The 15408-nt window shown below is 43.4% G+C and overlaps 1 long non-coding RNA gene across 1 annotated transcript; it reads right to left on the bottom strand.

Annotated features, from left to right (window-relative positions):
• Window positions 1–1911: 1911 nt before the first annotated feature.
• On the bottom strand, window positions 1912–8012 carry LOC119269752. The gene is made up of 2 exons (XR_005133697.1): window positions 6353–8012; window positions 1912–6204 (listed from the first exon to the last, which is right to left on the bottom strand). It is a non-coding gene; the product is annotated as an uncharacterized LOC119269752 (long non-coding RNA).
• Window positions 8013–15408: the final 7396 nt, after the last annotated feature.

Here is a 15408-nt window from a genome sequence, read left to right as displayed (position 1 = left end):
AACGTCTAGTGCACAGGAGCGATGAAGGGATGCAGCTTGTCTGTAGAGAAGGAACCTGGGTTTTTTTCACCTGACCGCAGGATAGCCGTCGCCTGTTGAAGCTTGCAGTGGTTGAAGCTTCAGTTTCATCGGACCTGCATTCCTGATCTAAAATGAACCACCATATATCCGCATCTCTGACTTCCACATGAGAACTAGAACCACATCGATGAAGCAGGACAGAAGAACAACAGTATCATCACCACAACTCAAGTCGAAGGGCTGGACAGCTAGTAAAGTAACAATGTACTCCCTCCATTCACTATTATAAGATGTTTTCGATATTTCAATATGAACTTAACACACTATGACATGTCTACAACAACACCGTAACCATCCCATTTGCTTGCATCTGCTACATTGTAGGTCAAGCTTTTCCATTACCCTACTACGTATCTCCTGTCCAGCAGACTGCAGGTTACCATAGCATTCTCTACGGAAGTAGTTACCCAGAACAACTTAACTACATCTTTCTGGATAACTGTTGTACACGAGGCCATTCATGCAAATCTATACACTCACTTTCCTTTGGGATCGTATAAAAGAAGAACACCGACCTAGTACAGCTTCAGAAAGGAATCAGCGAGACTGTCAGTTCTAACACTGACCATAGAAAGGATGCATTTTCAAAGCTCGAATCATATGCTACCACACTATACGATGAGGCCCGTAAGGACTGTAGCTTAATACTCACCTCATTCACTGTTAATCAATTTCGAATATTCGGAGGCCATGCAAGTTCTAATGCAAACGATGCAGTTCCCTCCACATTTTCTCATCCGGGCTTGGGACCGGCAAAGGCAGTGTTAAACTACAAAACTACTACTACAACAACAAAACTACTAAACACAAAAATTAGCAAACACTACAACCAATTATTTCAGCTAAGCATACAAGCCACACCATCAACCAGAGGCAAAAAATATTTGCACGACAATTGCACAAGATCATAAGACAGACACAGGGGCGCAAACAAAGAAAGCTATAATTCCAGAACATGAATTTCTATAGTGGGGTGAGGGTGATTCAAACTTTTCAATCTTGAAAGCACTTTTATCCCATTATTATAGGGTCAGAGGAGATACTTTCGTGTCTTGAAAATCCAGGACGCATGGACTATGCATACTGTGTGGCATATGTATAGCCGGAGTCAGATATGCAATTGGCAGGAATCGTCAAATTAGTAATTTTGCTAGTTGCCAAGGAAATTGAAATTAGGGAGCTCCCGGAAAACCGAGATCATGTAATTAAAGATCCCATAAACCAGATCAAATTAGCCATTAGAAAACGTTAAGATGTGCGAACGCCTTTTTTCTTCAATCCAGGAATAAGAGCAACTTGAGTTAAAAGTACAATCAGCAGGAATCATCAAATTAGCCAGACTGTTTTGCTAGTTGTCAAATTAAAACTAGGAGTTCTCCAGCAAACCGAGAAGATGTATTGAATTCAAGATATGTAATCCAGATCCCACTGGAGAAGCACCAATGAGAAGAACATCATTTTCTGAAAATCAATTCTATACCACCAAACCGGAATCATAATTAGTGGGGATGACAGTAATCTAAGACATCACGAGTAGAGTGTTCAGGGCAAACTATTTGTTCAAGCTTCCAGTTCAGAAGCTTCAACTCTCCATTGTTTTAGTATATGGCAATAATTCCTTAGCCTCTTTCTGCATATCAAGACATCAAAGTTACCCAACCACAAGTCAATTGAGAGAGCCAGCAAACAACTAGATGGGATCTTTCTTTATCATTTTAGTTAAAGATCTGTGCAAATCAGAAACTGATTGTGTGCCATAAGATGATCCTAAAGAACTCACCAGGAAAATAGTTAAATGAACAAACCAAGTGCGGACAAGAAAATGTAGAATAGTAGACTGACAAATCTTTTACTGCATTCAGAGCTCATGTACATGTATTAGGTGATATAAATTTGCAAGCTAAAAATATTACTGCTAGAGATAAAATTATAGATACAACCAGCCTAATATTAAAACCCAACTTCTGGAAATAGTATGTCAACCAAGTAGTAATCTATAGCCAAATCAAAGTTTGATAATCTGCTATGAACTGGTATTTCCATTGTTGAACCCTTGTTTGAGACTAAAGGAACTTCCAGTTAGGACATCATTACTTCTAGCATTTTGTTGATTCGGAGAAAAAGCTGAGATCATATTCCAAACCACATGCAAGCTGAAGCAGATGTTGTAATCAGTAGGATGTCATGATAAGATGCTTCAGGACAGTTGGCAGAATCAGATGTGCACACTACTAACTCCAAACTATCACTGAATGCAAGTTCAAACTGAAAGCTGCACAAATACCAAATCAAGTAATATGCTTCAGGATCAGGATTAATCAGAAGTTAAAACCGCCCGGGCTTCACTAAGTCCCCACACCAACTGACGTTTTGCTAGACTTTCCAACTCTACAATATTCCAATAAAACCTCCAACAGTGCCGATTAATGAACAGACCAAATATAATTGGCATACTTAGAAGTTTCTTCAAGGAAAGTTAGACCATAATTAGAACTGGACAATGAGTCGAAACAAGGATGCAGCATAGGTATAAGTTTGTGGTTGTAGAAGACTCCTCTATCCAGAACGAAGTTCCCAAACAAGCTTTTAGAACTCTTCACCTCCGCGGATCAGTTTGAATACCAAACTTAACAGCTAATTGGGTTTCTAGCTAACTAAATAGAAAATGTGAAGTCAGAAGGTCTCCAAACAAATTTTCACGCAGCATGACATCAGACTTCTTCTGTAAGATTGTGAAGTACACCTGCAATGAACAAAAGACCATGATGCCTAACCATTTTGGAGAAAGCTGTTCACATCAAATATAGCAAGGGAGATGGGGATAAGCCTGGTTTAGTGAAGTTATGCACATTGGTTTGATTATCCTCATTGTATGTCATATCTGCATAGAACTAAGAGTTACTGACAAGAAAGAACAATGTTTGGAATGTTAAAAGTTAACAGAGAGAAGTTTGACAAGATCGAATCACGAAGAATCTCCTAGAGCTCTGCACCATTCCAATAAAAATGGGCAAGTCTACGCTCAAATGCTGGAGAACAACAAAAAATCCAAATAATACTCAGAACAGAAACCAAACTGCTCACATGGAGAAATCAGAGGAGAATATATCTAAACAGTCCAGTCACGCCTCAAGACACTTATGAATCCTCAACCATGCAGGCATGACCAAAAATTCCAATCCCAAACTTAAGATATAATCAGAAGAGCTAAAGAACATCCATGAATCACCCAAACCTTTACCCTTCAATACGATCTCCGCTGTCTTGTATCTAAAGGAACAAATGAGCATACCATAAACAAGATAAAATTCACCTTGTATTACGTGGCAGACAGAATCGTTGATTAGCCATTGGAGATTGGAGAAGAGGGAACAAAGCTAATTTTTGTATTGAGAGCAGACCAGACACTGACCTGACTCTACAGGGCACACCCACCAATTCCAAGATATACTGTGCAAAGAACAAGCCAGGCCAACAGACCAACAGAAACACATGGATGGGTAGTACAGATATAACAAAGTAAACCACAGAGAGGACCAGAAACCAAAAAGGTAACATATTTTGAATGGCTACCAGCATGGCTTGATCAATGCTACAAGCAAAGGCAGCCAAGACAACAGTAGTTTCTTCAGGAGATAACTCAGCATAAGATAATTTTCGGTTGTGGAGTTCACCAGGTATTTTCGGTTGTAGGATGTCCCATCTAGACTGAAGCCCCAGAGAAACCATCGAATCTATCCAACAAATCAATCTGAATGTTCAAATTGTCTCCATAAGATAATTTATATGTTGAACAAATTGCAATGAATTGGAAAGGTGTAGGGTTTAGAAGACTTCAAACAGATAACTCCGCATCAGGTTGGACCTAAATAGTCAATTAGGACCTGCAACGACCAAGAGACCTTCTCATGAATTTTTGCTTTGGGGAGACGAAGGTACTTATAAACAGCTAAATAATGCATCAAAACAGTGAGGGGATAGGATAAGCCTGCTTGGCTGGGAGAGATCAGTTAGTCAACAACACCAGTTGCAGATAGCAAACTATATTATCTCTCATCCATGTCAATATCTGGAAGGACACGTAGTTACCAAGGGCAGAGAAAGCCATAGGAAGTTCAATATTCAACGCAAATCAGGAAAGATTGAAGCCAACAGAAGAAACCGCCAGTAACATGGTGAAACAAAACAGGGCACCTTCCGGAAAGTCCCCATATAAGCCAAATAGCTGGAGAATCCATATCAGATATGTTGTAAGTGCAAACAAAGAAACTAAATAGAGGAGGATCGATTATCCAAACACTGTTCACAAATTCTCTGATCCCCATCCCATGGTTAATCCAATCCAGCTTCAATCCAAAACGAAAACTTCAGCACACAAGATAATAGCTTATAACCATCCATTGAGTCATAACCAATCAAAATAACCATGAACAGTAAAGCAAACCTCAATCCTTTGATTCATCACTCAACAACATCCTGCATCTCAAGGAGCACAAACACATACCACAAGCGAGATCAGCTGTCACAACAAGAACCAGTTCACGGCAAATTGAGGGACAGCCATAATGATGAGCAATCAGACAAAGACAAATCGAAGAACTCAAGGTATAGCCACTAATATCTTTCGTCACCGAGCACAGATGAGGGATCCAGTAAACCAATGTGATCAAACATGGGCTGACCTGCCTCAAATCCCCTTCACCATACTGTTATACATCATAGGGAGCTACATGTCCAGACCGGATCCAATCCTGCAAGCCAACTCACGGAGGTGGCGCTAACAAATGGAACAAACAGACCATCTACATGACACTGACCTGACTCCATGTACAGAGCAAAGGTTTGGGCACGAACTCCTAACTATCATATCCTGCAACCCACACTTGCAGAAGACCAATAGAACACAGGGATCAAGAGTTAAAGGTAACAAATCAAACAACGGAGAGCTAGATCACAAACCAAAATATTAGAACAGACTCCGCGTCATTACCCACATGCTCTGGGCTAAAAAAGATCTGCATCCACAGGAAGGGCAGGAGCAAAAACCTAGGCAAGAGTCTTTCTCGGTTGTAGGATGCGCCATTAGTCGAAAGCTTCGGATTATCCTTAGATTCATGCACCTTTGCATATGAATCTGTATTATAAAATATTGCCTAGTAAGATAATTTGTAGGTTATGTAAGTTGCAATGATTTGAAGGTATACTAGTAGATTTAAAAGATCTGCAAACCATCAAGTTGGGCTCGAGTTTCGTCAACTACAACCTGCAACAAGAAAGAGACCTTTCTATAAAATTTCAGTTAGGGGAAAATGTTGCTTATAAATAGCTAAAGCATGGACCAAACGATAGGCGGGAACAAGTAAGCCTGTCTTGGATAGGAAGTTCAGCTATGGTTGACGGACGACAACACCACCAGTTCCAAACTGCAGTACCTTTCTATGTCAGTATCTGCAAGAGCTGAGAATTACCGACTAAGGCAGATAAAACCTAATGTCATGCGAGTTCAATAAGGAAGGTTGAGAAAGAAGGAACTGCCACGCTGAGGCAAAATATAGGACCGCCCGCTAGACCGTGTAATTCCAATTCTGGACAACCATCAACAGATCACAGTCAGAATTGTTGGGAGACTAATTGAACTCTGGAGAAGAAGAAATTAAAATGATTAGGTAATGATCATCCACTGCAGATCACCAAGACGATAGATGCTCCCGCTAAGCCGTATAACCTCAATTTCTGAAGAACCACCAACAAATGCAAATCAGGATTGTCGTAGACTGAAGGTGAGCTATGGAGAGAAATAAATGAAATGGAGGAAGTAATGATTCATCCAAAGCAGATCAGCAAGAAGACATGTCACCCCTGCCGCTAAGCCAAATCCAAATTTCTGTAGATCCACCAATAATAATAGTCCAAGTCAGAACCTCTGGAGAGTAAATTATTGTACTTCGCAAATGAATGAGTAAGTTAAAAGTCAGAGTGATCCAGAATTTGCAATCATCCAAACACGGATCACAAGTTGGATTTTGAACACCAAAACATCGTCCTCCAGAAAGATCTAACCATGTGTAAGAAACCAAACCTCCACATCTCTGCGGAACCACTACCCTCTTGCTTCTGCTGCATCTAAAGGAGCACAAACACACACCAAAAGCAAGATCAGCTGCTACAATAAGAATCCACTAGGACCTCGAATCCACCTCATATTCACTGATGATGATGGAATTCGTGATGAGAACAAGCAGCACACGAGCGATAGCCATTCAAATCTGACCTGACTCAAATCCCCTTGACATACAACACCCCAGGGGTCTCCACATACTAGATCCAGTCCTGCAGCCAACCCATGGAAGCCAACACACGAATAACAGGTCTGCATGTAGGGCCAGACTTCCTATAAATATATCAGATAGCAATGGGCAGGAAGACTAACGCAGGGATCAAGAGTTACAGATAACCAATAATTAATAAAACCACAAAGAGATAGTAAATGGCAAACCAGACAATTTAACATATTCAGGCTCACTAGCAGCATTGTCTTAGGCCAAAACAAATCTGCAAGGACATGGAGGGCAGAAGCAAAAAACCTAAATCAAAGACATGAACATGTAGCTGAATTAATAAATAAAAATAAGAGGATAAGAGATTTAAGTTTTTTACGGTTGTAGGATATGTTTGAAGCTTCATTCTTGCACCTTTGCAGCTAAATCTGAATTTGAAATATTGCCTAGTAAGAAATCTTAGTATGTATTATCTAAGGAGTAGATAGAAGAACTGCAAACTTAGCATCAGGTTGGTGGCCTTGTGTTGGTGAGCTACGACCTGCATCGAGCAAGATACCTTTGTATAAATGTTTAAAGTAAGCCTGTCTCGACTGGGATGGTCAGGTAGACACCACAAGTTCCAATTATATCCATTGCAAGACACTATCTGCAAGAGCTGAGACCTGAGTGTAAGGCACGGGAAACTAATGTCTGCTGAGCCATAATTGTTTCAATAAGAAAGGTCCAGAAAGTTAAGCCCCATGAACGCCATGCCGAGCCAAAAGAGGACATGTGGGGAGCCAGCAACAAATCAAAATCAGAGTTGTTGGGGGGCTAATTGAATTGTGGAGAAGAAGAAATTAAACAGAGAGTGCCATCATCCAAACGCAGGCGTGCCAGAAGATGAATCCCAGTTTCTGAAAATATCCAAATCAGAATTGTAATGTAATAGGCGCAGATCGTGCATTCCTTTGCAGCCTAGGTCGGTAATAAGAGGTCAAAAGCTTGACCATCCCAGAAGATTTGGCCAACCGTCGGACTGTAATAACCGATCAATCAAAATAACCACCAACAAAAAATCAAACCTCCACCCTTGATCTATATCCAATATCATCTCCCCACAACTAGCGCTCGCCCACTTGGTTGCATCTAGGATGAGAGCGCATACACCGAAAGCTAGATCAGCGGCACAACAAGAATCCACGAGGCCCTGGAATCCACCTCGTAATCGTATTAACTGGTGACGAGAGCGCTTGATCGGGGAACACAGAGGCAGAAGGCCGTACGGGCGATAGACGCTCAATTCAATTCGATTCGAATCTGAAATCACCGACGAACGCAGAGAGGAAACTGACCTTGCTATGGCCAACGGAGGATCACCCGAAACCAGACGCGGAAAGTAAAACCGAACAGCTCGACGGGATCCTGATCCCGACCGATCGCTCCCCCGGAGGCGGACGAGACGGGCCGGCCGAACCCCCTGCGAGGAGGCAGAGGCGACGAGGATATAGCAAAATCAAACGCGATTCGAGACGGAACCGAGAATTGATGATGGACACGGGGGAAGGAAACAGCCGCGGAGACGCGAGGAGGCGGCTCGGGCGGAGAACGAAAGCTCCAGAGAGAGAGAGGGAGGAGGAGGAGGAGGCCGGAGCGCGGGGTGGATGGGACGCACCTGGGCGCCTTTTGTAGCCGGCGCAGAGGCGGTGGGGAGGGGAGGGGGAGCCGGCCTGGCGCCAACCGATTCCTTACCGGACACGGCTTTGCGGTTGCGGGGACGGGTGGGCGGCGGAAAATCAAAAGGGAACGGAGGTGGTGGGATCGAGCTGGATCCGGACCGGGTATGGTTCGGGTGGGCGGTTCGGCTGGCAGGTCGGCAAAAAAAGCATCGGGTTGGGTTGGGGGTTGAGACGTGGGCCGCACCGCACCGACGGAACAGGAAATTTCTAGAGCGAACGGGAGTCGGGACGCGACGGACCACGTGATGTGAGATGCCGTGTCCGCGAGCGCGTGGACGAGAACGTGAAACGGGCGGTGCCGTGGGAAGGCTCCTTGTCCCGGAACTAAAACGTGGTCCGCGGCGTTGTGCTACGCAATCAACGTGCTCGCCCGCTGATTTTTCAACACTCGCCAATTGCCCCGAGGTAACACAATAAGAGTCCAATACTGATTTTAACGCCTCCGCATTCATAACATTTGCTTTCATAAGAATCATCGATAAATAAAAGGTTTGAAATTGATGGAGTATCTCTACAAACCTTAACTCCAGAAATATTACCATTCTTCTCTGCATTAGCTAGTAGAGCGGTCAGCCCCTCTACACATAACAAGAATAAGTATGGGGAGAGGGGGTCTCCCTGCCTCAGACCTCTAGTAGGTTTAAAACTCTCAGTCTCTTCATTATTAAAACGAACCCGGTACTTCACAGAAGATACACATTGCATAACTAAATCTACCCACTTTTCTTTGAAACCCAATTTTAGCATTATCTCCTTTAAAAAAGACCACTCTACTCGGTCATACGCTTTATGCATATCCAGTTTGATGGCACGTATATCCTCTTTATCACTCCTTTTTTTCTTTATTGTGTGAAAACATTCGTAGGCCACTAAAATATTATCTGTGATCATTCTTCCTGGTACAAATGCACTCTGAGTTGTACTGATAACATCTGGAAGGATTAACTTCAGACGAGCCGCAATCATTTTTGAAATAACCTTATACACTACGTTGCACAAACTGATGGGTCTAAACTGAGTTACCTTTTCTGGGGAACCAGTCTTTGGGATCATCACAATTGTTGTATCATTCCACCCATTAGGTATAGTGCCAGTATTCACTGCCTGGAGTACCTCTTCAGTTAGATCATCCCCCAACATAGACCAAAATCTTTTGTAAAAAATGGCATGTAGTCCATCCGGACCCGGCGCTTTTAAATCTCCTATATCAAATAGCACCTTTCGAACCTCCTCAGCCGTATAAGGGGCGAGGAGAGCAATATTCATTTCATCTGTCACTTTTCTTCTGACGAGGGATAAAACCTCCGGATTCGGTTGAGCAACTTGTGAAGTAAAAAGATTAGCGAAATACCCCTTAATATGGTCTTTCATCTCCGTATCTTGCAGCCAAACACCATTGTCATCCAGCAATTTTTTAATCTGATTTCTTTTTTCCTAGTCGTCGCCGCATTATGGAAAAATGAAGTGTTGCGATCACCATGTAAAAGCCAGTTTGCACGATCCCTTTGTAACCAGTAGATCTCCTCTTGCTCTAATAGGTTTTCAATAGTGACAAGAATCTCTTTTTGGCGTGCTTGGGATTCCGCGTTTATAGGACCCCTCCGTAGCTTTTCTAATTCTTTTTTAAATTTTTAATTCTTTTTTTCGGTCCTCTTAGAATATCACGGTCCCAAATATGCAAATCCGCATTCATCGCTCGTGTACGCTATACCTCGTATCTTTGCTTTTTCCCACGCCGTACGTACAGTTTCTTCAACTGTTTCTTCTTTAAGCCATCGGGCTTCAAATTGTTTCATTCGGCTTCTTGGTTGGTTAAAAATATTACCATCAAAATATTCTGTATCCAGAATGAGAGGGCGATGATGAGAATGTACATGTTCTTCATTTATAACTGCAGATCTAGGGAACTTGTTTGCCCATTTCACATTACAAACCGCGCGATCAAGCCTCTCCCTAATGTCACCTCTCCTCTAAGTGAAAGGGTCCCGATACATCCCATATCTTCCAACCCGCATTCTCCCAAACAATTACGAAAGTCTCTCATCATTGTATTAGGTCTCGCATTGCCTCCCTCTTTTTCCGAAGAAAGAAGAATTTTATTAAAATCGCCCAAAACCACCCAAGGGTGATCACCTTTATTGTGCAAGTTACGGATATCATCCCAAGATAAATTACGATCCCTCCAATTCGGATGACCATAAAAGCCCTAAAACGCCATTGTACAACATTGTCATTCAGAAAAGGAACATCTATAAAATTAGCCGCCACATAGTTTAAAACAACTTTATTCATTTTGTGGTAAAACATAACGAGGCCACCAGCCCGACCATCACTCTCCACTACAAACATCGAATCAAAGTCTAAAACACGACGAAGCTCATCAGCTTTACATTTATTCAAATGAGACTCGGAAAGAAAAATTAAATCTGCCTTGGTCCGCCCTTGTAGATCCAAGAGCTCGCGAACTGCCATGGGGGAGAGCATACCACGACAGTTCCACCCTATGATTTTCATTTGGCCCGGCGGACCTCCTCCTCGGAGGCCGCCGATGCGCTATCATCTCCAACCGATTCTCTCCTCTGCTGCACATATTCATCTTCTTTCCCCTCTATCTCCTTTATTACATGTGTAGTGACCCCATCTCCATCCGTTACTGTTTCTACCCTACCCATGCACACTCTCTTAGAGGAAGCGTACATACCACCATACAACACATGCTCATAACTGTCCATGGTTTTTTCAAAAGAGAACTCTACGTCACTGCCTGTTGGTGGTCAAATGGGTTCCTTCTTTTTTTCCCACATTATCCTACGTGCGTCCTCAGACCTCTCACTTCCTCCTTCCTTCTTTTCTTTCTTTCCCATACTCTTTGGCCTAACCTGCTTAGGCTTCTTCTTAGCACTAAAATTAAACATAGCTTCAGAATTTGCATTAGCAGCAGCAAGCCTAGCGGCCACCGCTCCTGACAGGGCCTCAAGCACACCTGGTTTAAATAAGAGTTGGTCAGGTTGAGCATCATTAGTGACTTGGCTTGCCTCACCCCTCAACAGGACTCCCTGACCCCCTTGGCCTGCTGGGAAAAGTTGCATTCCCTGACCCTCTGATACGTCTCTAACGTATCTATAATTTTTGATTGCTCCATGCTATATTATCTATTGTTTTGGACTATATTGGGATTTATTTTCCACTTTTATATTATTTTTGGGACTAACCTATTAACCGGAGGCCCAACCCAGAATTGCTGTTTTTTTTGCCTATTTCAGTGTTTCGAAGAAACGGAATATCAAACGGAGTCCAAACGGAATAAAACCTTCAGGAACGTGATTTTCTCACCGAACGTGATCCAGGAGACTTGGGGAATAATTGGTTTGCTGCCAAAAATTGGCATGCCAATGTTTGGCATTGTGCCAAATATTGGCAACTACTTGGTTGGCTACGAGTTGTTTCGCCTCTCTCACATAAAATTGCCAATAGTTGGCAAGTCTCGGTATTGCCAATAGTTGGCAGTGCCAACATTTAGCAAGCCAAATATTGGTAGCAAACCAATTATGCCTTTGGACCCTGCTCCAAGGAACAAAAGAGGCGGTCACGAGGGTGGGGGGCGCCCCCCCTAGGGCGCGCCCCCTGCCTTGTGGGCCCCTCAGTGCTCCTCCGGCGTACTTCTTCCTCCTATATATACACACATACCCCCAAACAATCAGAAGAGGAGCCAAAAACCTAATTCCACCGCCGCAACTTTCTGTATCCACGAGATCCCATCTTGGGGCCTGTTCCGGAGCTCCGCCGGAAGAGGGCCGTCATCATGGAGGGCTTCTACATCATCCTAGCCCCTCCGATGAAGCGTGAGTAGTTTACCTCAGACCTTCGGGTCCATAGTTAGTAGCTAGATGACTTCTTCTCTCTCTTTGAATCTCAATACAAAGTTCTCTCCCTCTCTTGTGGAGATCTATTCGATGTAATCTTCTTTTTGCGGTGTGTTTGTTGAGATCGATGAATTGTGGGTTTATGATCAAGTCTATCTATGAATAATATTTGAATCTTCTCTGAATTCTTTTATGTATGATTGGTTATCTTTGCAAGTCTCTTCGAATTATCCGTTTGGTTTGGCCAACTAGATTGGTAGTTCTTGCCATGGGAGAAGTGCTTAGCTTTGGGTTCGATCTTGCGGTGTCCTTACCCAGTGATAGAAGGGGCAGCAAGGCACGTATTGTATTGTTGCCATCGAGGATAACAAGATGGGGTTTATTTCATATTGCATGAATTTATCTCTCTACATCATGTCATCTTGCTTAAGGCGTTACTCTGTTTTTAACTTAATACTCTAGATGCATGCTGGATAGTGGTCGATGAGTGGAGTAATAGTAGTAGATGCAGAATCGTTTCGGTCTACTTGTCACAGACGTGATGCCTATATACATGATCATGCCTAGATATTCTCATAACTATGCTCAATTCTGTCAATTGCTCAACAATAATTTATTCACCCACCATAGAATACTTATGCTCTTGAAAGAAGCCACTAGTGAAACCTATGGCCCCCGGGTCTATTCTCATCATATCAATCTCCATCACTTTAATCTTGCTTTGCTTTTTTACTTTGCTTTTACTTTTTACTTTGCATCTTTATACCAAAAATACCAAAAATATTATATCTATCAGATCTCACTCTCATAAGTGACCGTGAAGGGATTGACAACCCCTAATCGCGTTGGTTGCGAGTAGCTATTGTTTTGTGCAGGTACGAGGGACTTGAGCGTGGCCTCCTGTCAGGACCCCGACTCGATGTCACATCGATCTAGCCGGTAACACCTCATATCACTTTGCGGCCTCATGCACGGTATCCCCACAGGTGTCGCCTTACCTTTGCCCGGGACCGTTTGCGCCTTTTGGCTCACGTATATGATAGTGTCGCTAGCATCCATATGATAAGGAGCCCGGGCTGACATGACTAGTCGTAAACCCAAAGTGGCACAGACTTACAGGGACAGGCATCCATGACCCAGCTTCGAACGTGTCAGTCATCAGCAAGTGGGTCCGGGCTGTAGCACTGGGCTAGCAGGACTCCGGTAAACCGGGCTGTAGCGGGCTAACAGGACTCCGGTACTCAAAGCGTGACATTTCCCCGAAGGGACAGACACAGGAACGAAGAAGGACACATGCCGGCCAGCCTAAGTGTTCCAGAGCAGTAGCAAGCTACCATGGCTCAGCGGTAACACTAGGAGACATTTCCCGGTAAGAGAGGCTACTAAAGATAAACAACTAGATAGTCAGATCCCACACATACCAAGCATTTCAATTATACACACAATATGCTCGATATGTGCAAATACAACGAAGCATCACAACATGACTCTACGACACAAGTACTTTATTTAAGGCTCGGGGAGCCATACATAACATACACAAAGGTACGGGTCTCACGACCCAACACTCAAGTCATACAGTCATACAAACCAACAGCGGAAGTACATTGTCTGAGTACAGACAACTAGTAAAATAAAAGAGGCTTGGAAAGCCTAGCTATACTACGTGGTCCTTCACAAGCTCAGGGTCACCACCTGGGCCTTTAGCCTACTCGTTGATGTCAACGTCTACATAGAACCCATCAGAAGGGGTTGCAGCGTCTTCTGTAAAAATGTAGATTATAGCAACATGAGTACAAAGGTACTCAGCAAGACTTACATCAGATCCTACATACATGCATATTATCAAGAAGGGTTGGTGGAGTTATTGCAGCAAGCCAGCTTTGACTCTTGGCTAGGCTATCCTACGATACTCCAACTTGAAATGGTTTTGCGCACACGAGTCCACTACTCACCAATTCAATACACTACCGAGGATCCGCCTCCGTCTTCCTACGGAAGAGCCATCCTCGGCACTCACACTTATCTTGAGGCTTTTAGTAGTTTCCATTTACTTGTCTAAGAACTGTATAGGCAACGAAGTAGTCCTTTACCGCGGACGCGGCTATTCGAATAGATTATGATAACCCTGCAGGGGTGTACTTCTTCATACACGCTCTCACCACTTACCGTCGTTTACACGACATGTACTCGGCAACCTTCAAGCGGAAGCCCAACGTGGGTGTCGGCCACGACCTACCTAACCACCTAAGCCTCCAGTCCAGGTTTATCGCCTATCCAGGTTCCATCCGCAGGGAGTCCGGCCGAGGTTTCCCATACGGCCCCGAACGATGTGAACAGGGTTCCCGAGATACCTAACGGGTATTCGGTACACCCGGCCACGTACCTACCGCATCACAGCCCACCCCTACGGTCAGCGCTGTCCACGGCCTCCAGTAAACTACAACACCAGAAACTACTTGCAACTCCTGGACGGAGAACTAGGGTGAATAAGAAGCCGAGAGGGTCCATTGGTTTCGGGCCCAATGCATGGTAGTAGCTGATTCTTAAATCACACATACAGATCTCAGTGCTTAAGGTCGGCTTCAATGAAACAACCCACCATGTACTCCTACATGGCCTCTCATCGATACCTTTACCAAATCGTGTTCACCACACCACTCTCATTACCGACATAAACATTTCACTCTAGCCCATCACCCAGATGAATCAGACCTGACGCGACTCTAAGCATAGCAGGCATAGCAAGGTAGGAACAACACATACATATGGCTCAATCAACTCCTACACATGCTAGTGGGTTTCATCTAGTTACTGTGGCAATGACAGGTCATGCAGAGGAAATGGGTTCAACTACCGTAGCACACAGCAGTTTGAAACGCGTTGTCTTAATGCAGTAAAAGAGAGCAGGAGCGAGAACATGGGATTGTATCGATATGATCAAATGGTTGGTTGCTTGCCTGAGGGTTCGATGCACTGATACGGTTCTTCGTTAGGGTAATCACGGTACTCCTCGGAGGCAGAACCTGTCGCAAAGGACACCGATACACAACCATCACCAAACAATGTGCAACAATATGATGCATGCATGAAACATGGCAGTATGAGTGTGTTGGGCTAATGCAACTAAAACCAGAAGGGTTTGAACCAATTTGAATCAAAGATTCAAATTTCAAACTCAAACATGGCCTTTTTAAGGGCTTTTCCTTGTTCTGCTTGAAACATCAATTTAACTTGTTTGATCATGCATGAAAATAGTACAGATGGATAGATTGGATTTTTCTGATCATTTTTCATATATAATTTGTCCAATTTGGAGTTACAGAATAAAAGTTATGAATTTTTGAAGTTTAAATTATATTCTGGAATTTCCTATATTAGAATAATTCCAGAAAATCATTATTGCGTCAGCCTGACGTCAGTGTGACGTCAGCAGGTCAACGGAACACGTCGGGGTCAAACCTG

This window comes from Triticum dicoccoides, chromosome 3A (assembly GCF_002162155.2).
Source record: "Triticum dicoccoides isolate Atlit2015 ecotype Zavitan chromosome 3A, WEW_v2.0, whole genome shotgun sequence".
Lineage (NCBI taxonomy): Eukaryota > Viridiplantae > Streptophyta > Magnoliopsida > Poales > Poaceae > Triticum > Triticum dicoccoides.
This window is presented reverse-complemented; position numbering and strand designations above follow the sequence as displayed.